Genomic DNA, 21,479 nt, shown 5'->3' on the forward strand with positions numbered 1-21,479 from the left:
CATAATAATTCGTATTTGTTGATTTGACATTCCCTAGAGAAACAAAATTTGAAACGTCGTTATTGGATAAATTCAAAACGTCGTTGGAATCTAACACCAAATTCAATTTTGCTCATCTCAGCTGATTGCGATACCTATTATAGCTGGCTGCTGATACTATAAATCGCTATGAGCGTCGTCAAAAAGCCGTGTCCATTGATCCGGCTCGCGGTAAAGGGCGGCCCGTCGAGTGCCGCCCGTTAGCTGCTGGCTGGATCGCGGGCGCGCGGTGGCCGGTGGGTCACGATACGGCGGGTGGCCGGGGCACGCCGCGCGTCCCTTCGCCAACGCCACACCGGTGACGCTCACACGTCGCGCCAGGCGGCCAGCACAGAAACGCACGCACACCTGGAATCGTCCGAGCGCACGCGGAATTCGCGAAAGCCGCCGACTACGACGTAGTACTAGGTATATACATACGCGCTGACAACACGTACGCTCGCGTATACGTCTGTACAATATATACACACGCACACGTCACGTACGCGCGCGTGATGTGTCGCCCCGGCGGTCAGTAGTCGGCGGCGCGCCACGTGCTCTCTACACACGACGCTCTGCGCTCCGCGTCGTACGCGTCCACCGCCGGGACGTGCGACCGCATTACGCGCTCGCGCGCCGTGCACACCACGTGCTGCACGCCATTCACGCGATCGCGCGCGCCCACTTGCACACGCGCACTGGTACGCAAACACACGCGTGCGCGCGCGCTACCCGCACCGGCCATATTATCACTCGTATTCGTGACGTCTTTATCGGTAAGTTATTTATACGTCATTATCAGTGTTGTTATTATTATTATTATTTTGTTGTTGTTATTATAGTCCGTACACACTGCAAGGAGGGGGGCTGCAAATGTGTAGGGAAGGGTTGACTTTAATTTTCATAAAATCTAATTCAAATTAGAACTTTGTTTATTTTTTCGAACTCATGGATTTTATTAATTTTTTATGAACTTTCAAATTTTAAATTTAATTTATTAATCTATTTTAATTTTAAATAAAATGATACATAAACATATTATCATAGAGTACAAGTGGTACAACTATTTATATTTTATAAAATTAAAATTATATTTATTTAATCGTTGGTATATCGATATCGAACTTGATATTTCTCAAACTGTTCAAAATATTCGATTTCGAGTATTAATTTAGAACGAACTTTGAACTGTTTAAATTTCTCGAAGTTTCCTTTGTTTGAGATCGGAAGTTCGAGAAACTGGCTATAGCAAAAAGTAATGTAACAGATTAAATTTTGAAAAAATGTGGTATTATTATAGTTGTATATTTGTATGATAAAAGTTAATCGTAGATTCGACGGTCTTACATTTGATTTTACTCTTAAAAGTAAAAATACTACAGCAGTGTGTATAATATTATGCGTAAAGTGTACAATTGTTTTATCAATAAACATGGAAATTGTTTTTTGTTTTTAATTTTGATTCCTTTTTAAAATCTTGTATATTTACAGGTTGGTATAATCGATGTAAACCTATTATACTAGGGTACGTACATTTTCAATATATCAGATTAATATTTCATTTTAACTTAATGGATTCAAAATATTAACTAATAGGCAATAGCTAAGTTATCACACTGCAGATATGAATTTAAAAAGTTAGGAAAAATTAACTTTCAACTAATTAATCCCCACATTTGCATACTCAGGTCATAATCTACCATATATTTATAAATGTTATGCCTATATAAAGAATTAATATTCGTTTTTGTAAGATTAATTTTTATAGGCCATTTTAATTTTTTTTTTTTGATTTTTACTTATACTCATTTAAGTAATCAAGTTATAAAAACTGAATAGACCTTTTAGATTGGCCGTAGCCCTCGTTTTATTTTAGCTGTGTACCTAACCTATAGTAGTCAAAAAAATGTTACACCAAACAAAATAAGACGTTGTTACAATGTTACATTAAATAACTAAATATTTATTAGGACTATTACTATACCTACATAGTAATAACCAAAAACCTTTTACTAATTTGACCATAGTTGTTTTAAAAGTTGATCGTAATACATAATATATGAATACATGTTACACGGAAATGGTAATTACTAAATAGAATATAGTATAATTATAAATATAATATACAGACTTGGCTACACAATTGGCTAAACACAGTGTAAAACAAAGGGAAACCACGGCGATTTTGGGGATGGGGGGGAATGCCCCTTGCCCCCTCACCACTGGATCCGCCACTGCTGCTCACGTAATATTATCACAGATTATCACAAAACAGTTAATACTATCTGCGATATTATATCGTATACTGAATAGTGAGCTATATCATACTATTATAAAATATACAATATATTGGTACGCTTGTCCCATACGAGTCGCGACTTTTCAAATTTAGCTGGCACGTGTACACAATAAACATTTTATGAGACTTTGCAGGATTGACTTTTATTCAGAAGTCCTGACACGTCATAATAATAACGTGTAATTGTATGCAACATATAATAATCATACATGTTTACGAACACAATGGTCTGAAATTCACCTGGACAGTGTAATGTACTTACGATAAAACTAAATAAGCTGTCCGGTCAACGATTCCTTTATTGGGCATTCTCCTCGACGACTAGCTCAGCTCGACGCGGTGTATAACATTATATTTATAGTAAATATCATATCGATGGTACAGCTGCAGTAAAATATACGTCTAATATCGATCATAATATTAGGTATAGCCGATACCTATATTATATACCTGATATTTTATTCGCGTGCAACAATAACATATAGGTAAGCTTCGTAAAATCGCGAGACGGTGAAATTTATGACGATAAACCCAGTTTTTTCCCCTCGAATGTCGGAATCGTTATTTTTTTCGAAAGCGGTGATTGATCAGCTGATTCCAAGTAATAATAATAATAATGATAATGTATAACCATTTAATCTATTCTGTGGTATAACACTGGATTTCAAAGAGTTGGGCTCGGGAGTTGAGTATCCATTTTAGGAACATTATAATTATTATTATCTGTGGAGTAACAACCATGCTGACCTGCAATATAATAATATACTCTGCAGTAGTGTGCAGTCGTACCAACCGTTCCTTAACTTTTACAAATGTTAAAATAAGTTAAAACCACGGCCGTCATATTATAAATAATATAAATATTTATTTGTCCATGGCAAAATCTTACTATTGTTCATTCAAATTCAACGTTTGGAATCACCGCAGATACTCTATACCATAGTATTATAGTATATATCTGTGAGAATCTCTGGAGATTAAAAGCTGTAAATAAAATATTATAACTCAGTAGTCAGTACGAACATGTCATAATTGTTTAGGTACCTACGTTAATGTGTTCATTTTATTAAAACGTTCAATAAAATATCTTAAATTGTGAACATAAAGAATTCATGTGTATAGATATTAATATATTATACATTATATGCGAATTGGTACATCAAATCAAATGTCAATATTCCGTCAGTACTCGTGTATTATGTTCACTTACCTACAGGTACGTTTGTAGTTTATAATTATTAATACATGGGATCAATATTAATTTTAAATACTATTTGGTGATTATTTTTTTACTGTACACAATCCAAACAAATTGAATAAAAATTAAGATCGCCTTAATACCTAGGTACTCAAAAACTTAAAATAGGTAATAGTAAAAATTAATGAGTTCTATACGGGAAATGTATTTTTTTTATACGTTTTATAAATTTGAATATTCTGCGCTTATATCTTAACGTAGGTATAAACGTTGTGCTATAAAATTATATGTTTACTAAAATAAAAAATGTATTTACCTACTTATAAAAAATATACATGTAGTGCATCTTATATAATATTATAATAGTAGGTAGTATTTTTAGATAATATACTGAAAACAATAATAATCAATAAAGATTTCCATAATAAATCTTCCCTGTGCACTTATCTATACAAATATTGAGCCTAATTTGAGCATTACTAATGCTGATTAGACTCGTTTGGTCGGTGGCCACACTATTTTGAAAGACACCGCGTCCGTCCACATAATCCATAAAGTATATAAGCACAGAATAGAATAATATATAAGTATAAGTCTAGACAAGATTCAAAGATTGGATAACCCCGCATAACTTAGAACTTGGGAGGTATATACGACAGTTGAAATAGCATTATCATGACATTAATATTATAATATTATCGATGAATTTGAAAACCAACTTAGAGATAAGTCTATGTAAATAAAAACATTAAAATAATATAAATAAATATGTTTTTCAACAGTGGTTTCACAGTATTGGTTTTACAATGATGACTTGTGTCATGTGTACGTTATTTTGTTTGTGTCTGTCGTCACAATTTATGTGCACCAATTACATTTTATGTGTATGGATGAACTATAAATAAAACTGCATAATATCATAAATTACTTCAGTCATGATTTTTGTTTTTTTTTTTTTTTTACTTAACAAAAGAGTACTTACTTACAATCTGTGATCATACGACACAATAAGTTTATTATTCATCATAATAATATACACACAGTGATACAGATGAACAATGATGTTATAACCATAGTTTAGTACTAATGTACAATGAGGAGCCGAGGAGGGAGAGACTGTCCAGCGATAGAACCCACGTGTTTTTAATTCATATTATTATGATAAGATATTATAATCTTATCGTGACTTTACCGCTATTGTGCTTATAATGATCTTTTTGTATACTGATATCAGATATACCAATATTCATATACCAATACGCTCGGTAATTTTCATGATTAATATACCAATAATTGTCCAATTGCAATAGATAATAGACATTGGTACCTAATTTAAATTTAAAATATGCATAAATGACATTTATTATATTCAATACAACATTAATAATTACTTTACAAACAAAATAATAACATATAATAATGAACACTTATAAAATATATAATAATAATAAATTACAATTATACAATATAATATAAAAGTATCTAATAGTTTAATTACTGTGTTACCCCATATTATAAAGTATTATGCAATGCAACGAACCAATTAAGCTGATAAATAGCTTGCGAAAATTAAAACTCGATTTCGTGTGTATCGCTCAAATTCATACTAGTACGCGTATGTTGGCTAAAATTATGTTTCATAAAAGTCCAGACACCGTTACATAAGCTCAACTCCAATAATCAGCTATAGACATTTTAAATTCAAAATTATATTTTTTTTCTAAAAAAAAAATATTTAACTATATAATTAAGTCTCTCTCGGTAATCCATCGATCAATATAGAAATAAGTTGTAAATTTAAAATTTTTTTAATAAACATAGTTTGTGTATCATGCGTATTAATGTATTATAATCCAACGTTGGTGGAATTAGATTGGACACAAACATAATATATTGTTTTATACCTGAAGGTAAAACTAAAAGGTAAGAGCAATAATTATTGATCTAAAAATACAAATTTTCTTTTAGCCACAACTGGTCCATGCGCGTATATATTTCCGGCCAGCCACGTGTTTATACTATATAACGTGATTCATGGAAACTCGGTGTACGTACAGGGTAATCGTGTCCAAAAATAAACAATTTTCCGAGAAAGATGAGATCGACATTTTGCGTGACGTTCTCTTTGCAGACGTTTTTTTTTTGCAACGACAATTTTATTATTACGAGAAGCACACGCGCGTCTATTAACGGCTGCAGGGATCAAATATAAAATTATTACGGGTATATTTTTCATTTTTAGTAAGCGAGGTCAGTCGGTATGTAAATAGGCGCATTAGTGGGGGTGAGAGGGAATGGCTTGGGTGGGCTTAGCACCCCCGGCTTTCAAATTAGCACCATCATGATTTGCGCTCCTGGGTGTGCAACTTTTATTTCTAATATTTGCTCTCAGAGTGATAAATCTGGCCTGAAACATATATGTATAGGTACTTACCTCCTAAATTCCTAATATGATTGAACATAAAATCGCATAAATTATACACATTTTATAACACGCTTCAAGGCCATTTTAAATATTAACTGGTTAAAAAAATAGAATTATTTTAATATTTAATCTATAATAGAATAATATTATGGTACAGTGGTCTAGGGAGGAATTTCGCAAATGCCGCAAACCTAAATAAATTGCATACAAGCAGCACCGAGCATCTCTCTAAAAATAATATACCTACCACAAACCTAGACTTTTTTCAACTAAACTATAAGTAATATACTTTAAAAATAAATTACAGTGGAACCTTAAAAAGTCGAACTAAATGCTGTTTCTTTGCCTAATTTAACTTAACCCAATCTAACCTTTGTAAGTCGAAAAAAATTAATTTTCCTGGAATTTTGACTTTTGAAGGTTCCGTCGATTTACTGTAATATTATAAAATAAAAACATTATATTACATAATATTCGGAAAAATTTAACTCGACCCGGTCATTATATCATCAAATATTATTATTTTTATTATTTTCATTATTAGTTGTAATTACTAATTGATATTGTATAACCTTTATTAGATAAAGGATTACATTTATATAATCATATATTTTTATGATGACATGTTTATATTTTTATATTTTTAGAGTCTCACCTATCTATAAAACAAAGCTATTATCCTTAGGGATAGACACAGTGTAACAAATGACATACATTATGTAAATAACCCTATACACCGCTAAATAAATAAAGTATTATTATGGTCATTTTATAATTATAATATTCATTATCTACAATTATCAATAACACAATTCGAACAACAAAACGATAAAAAAAAATCGTAAACAATCGGAAAATGGTCCGTTTATTGAACGTTTCCTTTGCAACTAAATATATTATAAATATACTAATTATATTCCACATAACCATTTTAATATTCGTTTTGCCACACAATTCTCTATTACGATAAGTCAGAAATCAGACTCAAATATTCAGTTGTCCGGCCGATATTATAATATAATATACGATTATGTGAATTGTGCACCACTGCAGTCAATACTCACGAGTCGCGTTTTTTCTATGTCGGTATAGTGTTATAGTATGAGGATTATGAGTCCCGACACGATATTATAGTGGAGGCTAGATACACCATAATAACCCTTTTATATAAACGAAATCCACGGTCATTATTATTTTTATTGCTATAATATTATCATCGCACGACAAAGCAAATATAAGTATAGAAAACTGATAAAACGAAAATACTTAAACACACATTAACTTGGAAAATTGTGCCCACTTTATATGGTTAGGTATAGTATTATTGCTCACAAAAAAAATAAATGATTAATGACTATAAATATTATTATTAGAACAGCAGGTTAATTATTGTAACGCAGTACGCACATATTCCTCGCCTCCCTGTTCTGATATGATCTAACCTTAACCCCAACTATCCTATAGACCAGTGATTCCCAACGTGGGCGCTACCGCCCCCTTGTGGGCATTTTTTATTTTGAAGGGGGCGTTTTTATGAGGGGGGCGCTAAAGGGGGCGCTCATCTATCATTTAAATTTTTTTTGTTTATAACTGATTGTAATGAAATGTATAACTACGTAGAATAAAATACCTAATGTAATCAACACAATTATGTAGGTATAATATTTATAGACACTTAAATAATATCAAAAAAATTATCTTGACAGGTACTTGACGTTATTATCGGAGTTATCGTATAGATTCCGATTAGCGGCTAATGATTAGCCGATTCCGACAATGTTATGTGGAGATTTAAGACTAATGCTGACATCTATTGAACCAGATATCATTTCGTTAGCAGGAAAACATCAACCTCATGGCAGTCATTAGTCACATAAGTATTTTTTGTATTATAATTTTATATTAGCGAATTCGAAATCAAATTATATAATTATTAATTATTAGTAGGTATTTAAATTTAAAATTAACTAAATTGTAGCGTTAAAATGTTAATGATATTTTGTCTTAAATTAAATAGCTTATTAAAAAATAAAACGTTTATCATTTTAAAAAATTGATTGGGGAAGGGGGGGCGGTGTGTGATTTTAAAAATCTAAAAGGGGCGTTGAGTAAAAAAAGGTTGGGAAACACTGCTATAGACGTTAGAACATGGTAGAGAGCATAATATGGGTGGTAACAGAGTGTATGAGGGGTGAATGTAAAAAAATGGGATTTTTACCGTTTTACCAGAATTAGGACATTACGATCTTAGTAGTTCTTACATAAACTCTGCATTATTATTACTTTTTCGCTTAGCGTGGTGGCGCACAATAGCCAATAAAAATTGATGATCTCGTTGATGTCAGTGGTATATCGTATATAATATTATTAGCAGCTACTACGGTTACCAATGTTTCGTTAAAAAAAAAATATTTATTTTTCTTGGCTAAAATGGAGGGAGCGAGTGATATTTTTTTAAATGATTGCACCTCATGGACAGGAGGGATAGTACCGCATATGGTAGAGACTAGAGCAAGTACCTTAAGTAAGGGAATATCGAGTGTCCTGCGATAAACGAATCATACTGTATAATATATATTTTTATTTTTTATCACAAGTACACGAGACAGACGATTTACTCGAAAAATGTTTACGCATTCCGCTAATTAAAATAAGGGAAATTAGTATGACCATCCTAGTTTTTTTTCGTGGAGGTACTATTTCATCATACAGTTACCACTGTTATGGTATAATTGCCAGTTGGTAATAAAAAACGATATCGGTCGTCTTACAGGTGGATTACACATTAAAAATTCAAAATATTAGACGTTGTTCGAGTGTCATACATTTTTAATTTCAACAGCAAATCATTTATAATTTAAAAAGTTTATTTCACATTCAAGGCATACATCATTTTTGTTGAATATTTATTTTTTTAATCCCATTAAAATCCATCGTATGAAAAAACGCACAAATTATGGTTTAGGCGGTATACCTATATACTTTTACAGTTAAATAAGACTCCGTTTTTATGCACTTATTATAATATGAAAACCAAAACACATTATATCAGAGGTTCCCAAACTGTGGGTTACGATTATACTTTTGGTAGGTTGCTTTGAGTTCTGAAATAGTAATATACATATAAACTATTTAATAATAGATTATACTGTAAAATATTTTATATTTTAATACAATATTATATTCATATGATACATACTATACTGTACAAATGTACAATGTACTTAGATGTTCGAATTTAGTTTTATCATTGATCATTATCCGCGACGATTACAACTTACAACAGTACCAGTGACGTAAAGTGTGTCACCATAACACTGTCAGACTAAAAATGATCACAAAAATAGCGAAGTACATTGAAACAAAAAAAAAGGCCATTAGTATAATGTGGGTCGCCAAAATTTGAAGATTTTCCAAAACGGAAAAGTAAAAAGTTTGGGAACCCCTGCATTATATTTTACCAAAAACAAAATAGGAAATATGGTTATCAACTGTTATTGAGTTCAATGAACGTGACGGAATCAACTAATACTTCATGTTCATATAATATATTTTTAACGATTTTCAAGACGATCTTCACTATACTTTAAACCTACATTTTAACAACTATATTATAATATATTATTATACTAATATGTAATCATAAATCTGTTTATTATACTATAGTATATTATTATTGTACATGGTGACTCCAATCAATTTCCCGCGATTCCTAGCCCCTAGGTAATGTCGCGCCCAATCTTTTGAAAAATAACACAAACAAAATTTATTAAAATATATATACAATATTATGCAACGACGGCGACACACCACAAAGGGTAATGATATTTTAGATTATAAAATATAATATAAATAATAATTCACGATGTACCTATGCGTATAATGCATGATAGGACGTGATTTCATAATTTGTTTGTATTTCAATTGTTCGTATTATTATAATATCGTTTTAAAGGGCTACCGCGCTACCGTATCTCATTGAAATTTATAACTACAATATTGCAGGTTACAGTCCACCCTCTACGCCTTATATGATATATGTATAATATTATATACAATTTATACATTAACTAAAATCCAACATTTATTTAATCAATATAATGTAGCTTGTAGGTATACACTTGTGTATATGCTAATACTATTGTACTATGTGTCCATGTACAAGTAGGGACGTCTTCATTTGGCGACTGGCTATTACTATTACTATTACTGGCTATTACTATATTGTGTTAATTAAAAAGCCGCATCTTTCTAATAATAACCAATGTTTAGTTTGCCGATATATGCAATCAATATTTTGTGAATATAGTATAATTCTGAATAATAGTTTTAATACAACTCAAAACTTTCCAGAACAAACGCGTTTTAACACCTAAATTGCTTACCTCTTCGTCATAATATTGTTTAATTGAGTATATTGTACTATTATAAATTATAATATATAGGTACCTAGTTTATTATAGTATAATAAATAGCTATGTTACGATATAGTAAAAAATAATTTATTTCACTCAGTCGTACACTCGTACTAATGTACCATGTATATTGTATAGGTATGTATGCAAGTATAATATGTATAATACTATAATACTATAATAGTATACAATTTACTAAAAAAAACAAGTGAAATCATTACCTATATTATTATGTCATATAGAGTGTATGACTGATAACAAACGATCGTTTCTTAAATTATTATGACGTTAGAATATCAATTTCGATTAATCTTAATACAATTTTAACTTGTTTGCATATTGGTCATTAAAAATTAATCGTACCTAAACACTGCAGAAATGATGTACTAATATTGTTGAAGTAAATTGGACGTGTTACATTCAAAAAATGCATAGACTTTTGAGCTATAACGCGGTATAATATAATATTATATGATGAGATAGATAACTTCTGATCGAGAAGGTGTGTAGAACTAGAATGTATGCGTCATATATGTATATTATTGTATTTCAATATATAGTCGGTGTATGAACCGTATTGGACCCGAACGTGGATACTATAAAACCACGAGAAATTATAATATATACCTACCTACAACCTACTACATATTATTATACTTTACCTAAGTATTTAACAAGCGCCAGAGAACGATTTCGTTGACGATCCATGTACCTATGATATAATATTTTATCGTAATAATAATATAATATCCAAACTTCGTATACCCAAATATTATTATAAGTAGGTACTTATATACATACCTATATGTATCATATAATAATATAATATATATTATACTATTAATAAAGCATTAAGTCAGCATTGATGGTCGCTCGGTGACCATTTTTTCAATATGTACTTATACATGTATAGTGTATACTGTATAGGTACAAACAGGTATATATATATAATATAGCCATATAGATGTAAATATAATATATATAATATACGAAATTACGCTATGATGATGAGAGACATTTGTAAAGTGGATTACGAACACTGTTGGGTATACCTACATATGTCTTTTGGTTTGACGGAACATCGGAAAAAGTAAAAAAGAGAAAATGTCTTTCTTAAAAAATAATGAGTGCCAGATACAGGAGCGATGTAAGACCGCGGTGTCAGTGCGGGGAGTTTTGTATTTTTTTTAGGGGGGTGGGGTAGTGAACGGAGTGGAAGTGGTGGTGGTCGGATCGATATTTCAGCTGCATTACGAGGCAATCTTGAAGGAAAACGCGCGCGAGTAATGAAAAAAAACTAACAGCGGTAGGGAGGGAAAAAAACGACAACGGTGAAAGGGAACCCTTTTTTTTACTGCGTTCGGCGCTTCAACCCTCTCGTTTTGGCACGGGCGATTTTTTGTATTTTATTTTTTTTTTATACACATCGCAACCCCTTTTCTTCCGCGTGGGGGAGAGGTAAAAGAAAAAAAAATCAATACCGCCGCAACCCCATCGGCGGCGGCGAAGAACCCGTGCGGCTGCGGCGGCAGAGTTTATATTCATTCTTATTTTTTATTTTTTTTATTCGTATAACATCACATTATACTCGCCACCCGGCGGAAACAAACAAAAAAAACGCACCTCACCCTCCGCGCGCCCGTTTTAATTGCACCCTCCACCGCGCGCTTCCGGGGTTTAATTAGTCCGCGCCGCACAAGCCATCGTCCGCGGGGGTGAGGTTCTCGGAGCCGCGGGGGTGAGGTCCGCCGGCCCGTGTCTCACGGGTCCCCGCACACCGCACTCCAGCCGCACCGCTTGACGCGTCACGGTCGCTTCTCCGCTGCTGCAGGAGAAAGGACGCGCGCACCCCTTTGCCGCGCGCACTAGCACGCGTATATATATGTATATTATAATAATGGAAATTATATAATTCCACTCTCCCTGCACCGCTCCGCCGCCGACTATGACAATAATAAAAGCGCGCGCGCACATTTGCATGCGACCGGGCGGACGATTTATGGTCGGAATTAAAACGTGACGGTTCGAGGGTATAGCTTGGGCGGGGTGCGGTGGCGGCGGCGGCGGGGTAGGACGGCATTGCCGTGCGCTGAATGGATAAACGCCGCCGCCGCCGTTAATGGCTATAAATTTAAGCGCTGTGCCGAGCTGAACGCGTGCGATACACGCGAAAAAAGTACACTTATTTGAGTAGAGGTATATTAATATTTGATTATTATACCACGGTATTGGTAGCCTAATGGTAGGTACTCTACTTTCCGTTGACAACAATAATTGTTATTATACCTAAAAATCGCGGCGTCTTCACTCGCAAATTTGTACGTTATCTTATTTTATCTCTCGCCCCGTCGTCGGTTTTTTACTTTTATTATTCGGCTTGGATGTCATACGTACATAACCTAGTAAGTACATTATTATATGTCCGTGTAATACGCGACAGGATTTGTTTTCATTTCAAGTCCTGCCGCCGAAATGAACGGCGTCGTATCGAAGGTATTCGATGTCGAATGTATAGGTACTTATTTAATATACTATATACTATATATATAGTACGTAATAATATTATGTCTTTTCTACTTTGATGATGAAATATTACCAATGTAAAATCATTTCGAGCGGTGATAATAATATCTTATATAAACTCAACTGACAAAAACGCAATATTATTGATACAACTACCTACTATGCAGAAATGTCGAATATAGGTAAACGTGACATGGACGTACCTACCAAATTAGGTTTTTTATTTTTTAAGCTCACGTTGATTTTGTATACGGTGGAAATTCACAAGTCTAATGATTTAATAACAGTAAATTATTCTTCTCTCTTATTTTCAAAATCCACTTCCGACAAACACTTGTATATATATAACCTTTCTATTATAAGCTTTCTGTATACGTCCTTAAATCACGTTTGTCAGTTGAATGTAGTCAATGCGGTATTGAAATTATTACTAAATCGGTTTTTTTTTATCCGGTATTCACCACATGTCCTCTTGCAATGCTATGCAAAAAAAAATCACTATCGTATTTACGCGGGAGAAATATTATAATATGAGTAGGTATTAACTACTAATCCTCTATCCCCTCAAACCGAATTTATGTATAACATTAATAACATTTTTCAAATAAAAATAAACATATTAAAATTAAATCTTTATTTCTGTTAAACATACAATCATTCAATCCACCCCGATCCATTTTAAAAATCTCAGATCCGCCGTAAAGCCCATTTATTCGTTTTCGCGTGTATAGATGTTGTTGCGACATAATATTTTCCTAACATACTAACATAACTATTGCAGTATTGCTTATGATAAATATATTAAAGTCACATTTTTTGAAATTATTACCTCAGTATAGTAATTGTTGAACACTCTGCAGCTATCTCAGTACTCTTGTACGCCTATTATCTGCCAACTAAGTCTGCTGTTACTATATAAGTTAATTTTTTTCCATTTCTTAACCGTTTCATGTTTGAACACAAAAGAAGCAGTTTATGTAATAATTAAATAAAATACGTTTTTTATAGTAAATAAGAAGCCGTGAGCAATATCAAGCTGATGTACAATAAAAACAAATCCTTTGATATGTTCGCCGAAAAACACTATAGACTTTTAGTGTAATCTTCTTATACGTTAAACAATAAATTAATTTGCCGACGATTTGCTCTCGTCTTCATAAAAAATTACTCAGACAATATAGTCTTAGATGTTTTACTTAAAATTAGAAACATTAAAGTCTGTCAGCAGCTGAAAACAAATTTTGTTCAAAATTCAAACAATAAACTTCCATCAAGAGATAAATCACTGAAATGGTGAAATGAGAATGTGATTTATTCAACATGCAACTGATTATAATTTATTTCTTCTCCCCATAATATACATGTATATAATATTGAATAACTATTTCTTCTCCCTAAATCAATTCAGCGTGTATAGTTTTTATATGGTAATGTGCATAATATGTTTATTTTACAATATAGGCATGCTACTCTTATCTGGTTTTTTACATCACATCTTCAAAAGTATACAGATGATCACATCAAGTTTGATCGATTACCATCATAAACAATGCCTATATTACGAATAAATTCAGTTTATTTTTAAAATTAAAAAATATCGTTTTTAAATACCCATAGTTTAAATAATATGTAATATACAATTTTAAATTTTCAGCGATTTTATTGAGTTTGTAATAATATAAGTACCCACATTGTGTCATTGTACCTACATAATTTTATATGCACCTTAACCAATATTTTGACTATTTTTCAATTTGTCGATAAAATAAAGCTAATTTCTTGTTTTTAAACCTAAAGACCTTAGTGAACTCATGAACTCGTGTATAGTTAATGTATAGTTAAAGTACAACGTTATATAAATTGTTTTAATAGCATTCGTTATCAACCTAAAAAAATAATACTTATAATATAATGATTAAATAAATGATTAAATAAAAAATAATTCGTAAATACAAAACAAATTATTGTTTTTGACACATTAAAATATAATGTGTATAATCGACGGATGAGAGTGTATGTACCTATATTTATGTTATATAAGAATAACTCTTTCTTTGATACACGTCTGTGTGTATATTTTGTACATTAATGTGTATACTTAGTAGTTATTCAAATTTCATACAAATAAATTATTCGAAAAGTTAAAAGTTGATAAAACATATTACGTAGATACTATATATAGATACCTACTTGGCTACTTATTTTTATTATTCCATCGTTCAACAACAAAAGGTACCTACTATAAAAATAACTAGTTATACAACTATAGGTAACATTATCGCTTGGATGCACCTATTTATTCGAGGGTTATTTTTTCATTTATTGATATTATCTAATTTTAATATAACATATTTCTATGATGTGTAGGTTGTCCATATTTGCATATTTGGGAATTTTAAAGTGGTACTTTTTACATAATTTATTCTGCAGCGTGATTAATGAATATACTTATAATACCAACTTTGTTACTTTTTAAATCGATTAATTTTTAAATACATACATCAGTAACTGTTTATTATAGTGCATTAAATTCACAGCCCTGCCGAACCTTTAGTTAGTATTAACGATTTTTTTCAATCGGCAAAATTTTCAGTTGTAATGATAACATAATTTATTAAACTTGCTAAACCGTGTATAATTACTAATTCTCTAAAGTATAAAGATCAACTATCCCGTCTATGCCAAGCCAACGAAGCCAGCAAGGACCATCCAGCACAAAAAAAAACCCTTATCTAAACCCATAACGACGCTAAAAGCTTTTTGTTGGAATTATTGTACGTACATTGCAGTCACGATGCTGTAATAATAATAATATGACGATTGCCGGTGCAGTCAACTCGTCTGGCGCCACCGACGCCATCGTCTGTAATTAAACATTTTTTTTTTCATTTTTATTAGATTATAAATTTTAAAACACACACTCGCAATCACATTAATATTTATACGTTGTCCTGATATGGTCCAAGACCAAAAGTATGTCGTCGAATATATGATTTATTATTATTATTATTATTATTATTGTTAATCGATAATATTATTGTACGAAGATTATTAAACAGAAATATAGTCATAACATAACATTTTGAACTCCGTCGTGACTCGTGAGTCGTGACTGTAACTGCGTTAACATATATTTAATTTGTCTTCGTGATGACGAATTAAAAATTATTTTTGAAATTTTTAATCACAATATACATATAGGTATATATTGTAAATATATAGTGTAAAATGTAAATGTTTCAGTTCATTAATTGTGTTCGTTACATTATGATAAAATAAAACCAAATGACAAACGTAGCACGCTACTCGATATTTTCCACTTCGTCTAAAATATATGAATCATAAATATGTAGTAATAACTACCTATAATAAGTGACCATTAATTATAATAATATAATATACATAGTGAGAAATAGGTAATTTTTATATTTCATTCGTTTTTTTGGTGATAAACAAAGCGTAGTTACGCAAAATCAGTTAGAAAATAAAAGTAAATTCTGTAACCAGTCCAAAAACATATTTATGTTAATAATATGAAATTCATTATTGGTAAAAAAAAGTGTGAAAAACATATTTTAGGCCAAACCATTTCATTGACATTTTATAACAATTTATTCAATATTTTATACAGATGTAGATTTTACCACCTTAAAGGTCTATTATAGATAGTATATTCAGTGGTCTGCACAAGGGGGGGGGGGGGGGTTGATAGAGGATATATCCTCACATGGGCCTTTTTTTTGGCTGGTTTTTGATGCGGTTATGGTATATCCTATAGATATCAATTCGATGGTCGAATCAGAAAAAATATGCAATAAATTATATACGAGTTTCATAGCCAAAACAATGAATTTCCGCCTAGAATAGAGCTTATATAATAAAGAATAAAGATTAAACAACAATGCATGTCCCCCCCCCCCACCAACCAAATTCCTGCGCACTAAGTATACTTCACTACTCTTGTAGCATTATTATAATATGAAGTCGCAACTTTTATTGCATTTTCACAAATTTAAATTGCATCATTTTTCTATTCCTGATGAGTGCTGATAAATAATAATTAATAACTTAAGACATTAAAATAGGCATTACATAATGAAACATAATAGTTATTCGTTCGTTTAAATTTCACTATTTTAGTATTATAACATAGTAGTATAAATAGATAATGAATCATTGTGAGTAGGTTTTTTGTTGTTGGAAACTTATAATATAAGGTAATATAATATATTATGTTCCAAATAAGAACGTAGGTAATTAAAATTATATTGATATTTCAAGCATTTTTATAAAATATTTATATTTATTTTTATAAATTGTTTCACTATTATGTTTTCTTTTTAATTAATAATGATACAATTAATTATTTTTAAAGTAAAAAATCAAATATTAAATTTACATAATTGTGCATAAATAAAAATCCAATAAATTACCTTATTGTTTTATATAATACTGTATAAACCGTTTAATTTTAAAAAACAATTATTTTTAAGATTTTTATGAAATCATTTTACATTGTTAGTTATCAGGAGTTTTTTTCTAAATTTTATTGTGTGTCTTAATTATAGTTAGTTCGTACACACCTAGTTACTAACAATTTTCAATAAATAGAATTTAGAAATATCAATGATAAAAATTCAATACACTTGTAAGTAAGAGTGTAAAATTAATGTAAAGTCGATGTATGAATCTCAATTGAGAATAATATGAAATCAATGTATACTATGATAATAATATAAATAACAACAATTTGAAATTGCCTTAATTTTTTGATTTGTTAAATTAAATATAAAAATAATTATTAAATTTAAATCATAAATACATGTTATAATAAATCTTCTAAACAAAAACTATACGGTAAATTGTGAGTTCATTGTTTTATTTATTTGAAACAAAGATACATTTTTTATCATTATACTTATTGATTAATAGTATAGTTACATAATCTCTTTATTTGTTCTATTTCTGTTTAGTGCTTATGATAATTGTCAATTTGATTGCACGGAAAAAATATTGTGAATTTGTGAATGTTTAATAATATTTTATAAAATAATAAGAAAAACGATTTCTCCTTAAATTAAATAAGTTTTGCAACCAAACAAACACGTCTGAAATGTGCACAACACTAAATTAAGGCGCAGAAGTTTCGGTCTTATATAATAATATTATCTACGCCCATTAGTTATTTCGATGTAAAATAATATATTATGTAAACGTACTCGTCGTACCCAACCGAAAAAAACAAATAAATTAACGAACAAAAATGTGTGTTAATTAGTTTTCAAAAATGCGTAATTGGCAAAAATCCTAAAACCAGTTTTTAAAAATAATTAATTAAAATAATAATATTGTTCGTGAGTACACCTAACAATAAAACAATTGCGCTAAAAATAAAAACACTACGAATTTTATTTTTACCTTGAACCAATTACCTATTGTTCTCTTAATTAAATATAATATTTTGTATTCATCTTATTTGTTTTTTTGTTTTTTTTTATAAATATACATGACAACTCTGTCATCTGTCCTCATATTAATATTAATTTCTACCGAAGACGAATATTATTACAAATGTGCGATGGGCACTTAAAAATATGTTTAGTTGGCAGGTATATTATATTTTCTCATTATCAGTTCGTTTATAAATAATTACCGGCTGCCGTAATAATATCGTAGGTACCTATTTTCGTTTTGTGTGTATATTTTTGTTTGGTAAAAATATAAGACATGCACCATTTATAGGTAGTGGATATCTAAGTACTACTTTCAGTACTGTAAATCATAAAAATTTAAAATTTAAATTGTTTCCGCCACGAACTAGACGCCTCTTGAACAAACAAAGAATAAAACTGGGTCGTCAAAAACATTGGTACCTACTCGAAGTATTTCAGAACAATACAACAATTGTTGACTATATACATGGTATATACCATAAAAAAATAACTGCCCTCTTTTTAAAATAATCATTTTGTTGTATGAAAACAAAAATGTTTTAAAAATGAAATTGTTGTTAATTTATTTTATCTTGAACTCATTACAATACGGCCAGTTTTAATAATATTTCTGTTATTTGTTATTGTATTATTTGTATATTATATTATTCCTAATAAAAAATGTACATTTCATTTAATATAGCTAATTTTGAATTTAAAAAAATGAAATCAATTTGAAGTAGCTATGTTTTCCATGAAAAAATATTTAAAAAAAAAAATAAAGTAATTAAAATAAAATGTAATTTACACAAAAATTTAAATTTGAAAGATTCTAAATACGCTATTGAAGATGGATAATATAATATCAGATATATATTATAGTAATAATATAAAAAGTAAAATATATAATAATTATTAAATAATAATAGGTATACCATATTATATTATATACTAGATTAGTAATAAATTATTCTCTACTCATCGCCTACCTAAAACTATCATTATTAATAAATAATAAGTTATAAATTACAGGCAATAACTAATAAGTAACACTCAATTATATTTTTATATGTTGAAGTATAATATCAAAAGTGTCTTGGGTATATGCATTATGCACTAAGTTGTTTAAAATGTATCAAGCCAAAGTTAAAAGTTTTTACTACGTACCTACTAGGCTATGATTTTATATGGGAGGACTTAGCAACATTAGCCCCCCCCCCGTCCTTCTCCTGTTTTACTGGTCTAAGATTACTGGCAACAGTTACAGTCTATAGTTGATATATTATTAAGATTAGTATAGGTAGTACATACTATGTAACTACTATATTTTATATATTTTATGTCATTGAAATTTTACCGTACCTAATACCGCATAGGTATCTAATAACCATCTGGCACCTATGTTTCAATAAATATTAGGTGCCTATACCAAAAACGACCATAAGCGATCATTAAACGACAATAACTAACAAATAAAACGTAAATTAACTGTAAGTAGACCAGTAGTTTCCATCACTGTGACAAAATAAATAATAAAGTAAAAAAAAACATGGCGATAAAAATCCATTAGTTGATTAATTATTAATAGCGATTTGATAAAAATTAAATGAGCATTCGTTTTGGTTTTAATATCATCAATAATAGTATTTACGAGGTATAAAGTCAATAGTTGCACGTGTAGACGTGTAGTTAGTTAAGTAAAATCAATAGGTACCTACCTACTCCACAAGTCTAAAATAATATTTATATTGAAAATACCCGATCGTTGATAGAAAATGTACATTATATTTACTTATAGTGGCTGCTAGTTGGATATCATCGGTCAATACAGTTATATATAGGTACTAACGTTAATGTGTATGCGTTTGATATCGACCTGCCTCATTATATTTTACTATACCGACGAGACCGATGAAAGAAACTAAATAAAGTATAACGAAATCGTCAAATTAATAAAGTTTATAATGAAGTAAAAAAATGTTCAGAAAAATAAACGACGAATTTTCGTGATTTACGTGCATACAATATCGGACCGTGCAGTGTTTCCAGCGTTTCTTTTACAACATTATTTTAATGAGTGTTATACTTTATGAATGTTGACTTGTCCATCTCCGTCGTCGAAAATAAATCAAAAAAATAATTATCAGTAAAGATTTTTTTTTTCAGGTCATGGCATCATTGTCTTTTGATACGTCATGACTGGGGTTTCTGGGGCTCCAGACATAGTTTTTGAAGTTATTATACCTATCTCATAGGTGACTAGTATTTACTAGAATAATAATATGAGTTCCTAAATCCTAATTCCTATTAGATCATAATATTATATAGGTAGTTGGTAATTGTAATCCTATTTACCAATCTTCATTTACCACAATTATTGTAAATTGAAAAATATTCTTCTCAGAAACGGTCTGGCATCGATGCGATCATATCCTGCACAATACGCTTTTAAGTCTTAGCCAAATTAACTGTTAAAAATATTCATTTTGTCAGATTCTGCAGAGAAATATTATATTCGAGTGGTTAATTGTAGGATAAAATCGCGTAAGTTCTGTTCGATCTGTCGGTTCTTTCACACACACACACAACACGCGTGTATTATGCTGCGAATGTATTACGGCGGTGAAATACGATCTCACAAAAACTCCAGAATAAAATATACCTACATTCGACAGACTGAAATTCGTAAATAAAAAAAAAAATTCGCAGTTTCTCCGCAGTGTATATTATTATATTATCTTTCATGTACACATATATACATTTTGCTGGTTTCTGAAGGTCTGTACCTTTTCGGACACACGCGCACTCACACACGCATACACACTAGTAAGACAAAACGTATTTCGTGCTATTCCTTTCGGTATAACCCCACACGACAACCCTGCAAGCACCCCCACTGGCGTCCACCTTCGGTCCGTTGATGGTCAGGTGATTTATGTGCTCGGTATTTTTTTTTTTTTTTTTATATATATTAACTGCCAGCGCGGAGCCCTTTCGCCCCTTTCTGACCAGGCCGATACGCCGACACGATGCAGAGACGATGCTATGCGGTGGTTGCCACAACGCGGTAACGCCCAACCGCCGCCGCCCTCGAACACCCCGTAAAATATACGTGTGGTATATATATATATATATATACTTATTAGTTATTACTTATAACCTATATATA

At 30.8% G+C, this 21,479-nt stretch overlaps 1 long non-coding RNA gene across 1 annotated transcript in view; it reads left to right on the top strand.

The window, feature by feature from the left end:
• The first annotated feature begins 406 nt into the window (after positions 1 to 406).
• LOC132941183 (uncharacterized) overlaps positions 407 to 21,479 on the top strand; it is a 37,002-nt gene continuing 15,929 nt past the window's right edge. Inside the window, exon 1 of the long non-coding RNA XR_009664139.1 lies at positions 407 to 794. This is a non-coding gene — a long non-coding RNA (uncharacterized LOC132941183). The remainder of the gene's footprint in view (positions 795 to 21,479) is intronic.

Source organism: Metopolophium dirhodum, chromosome 3 (assembly GCF_019925205.1).
Source record: "Metopolophium dirhodum isolate CAU chromosome 3, ASM1992520v1, whole genome shotgun sequence".
In the NCBI taxonomy this organism is placed as follows: Eukaryota; Metazoa; Arthropoda; class Insecta; order Hemiptera; family Aphididae; genus Metopolophium; species Metopolophium dirhodum.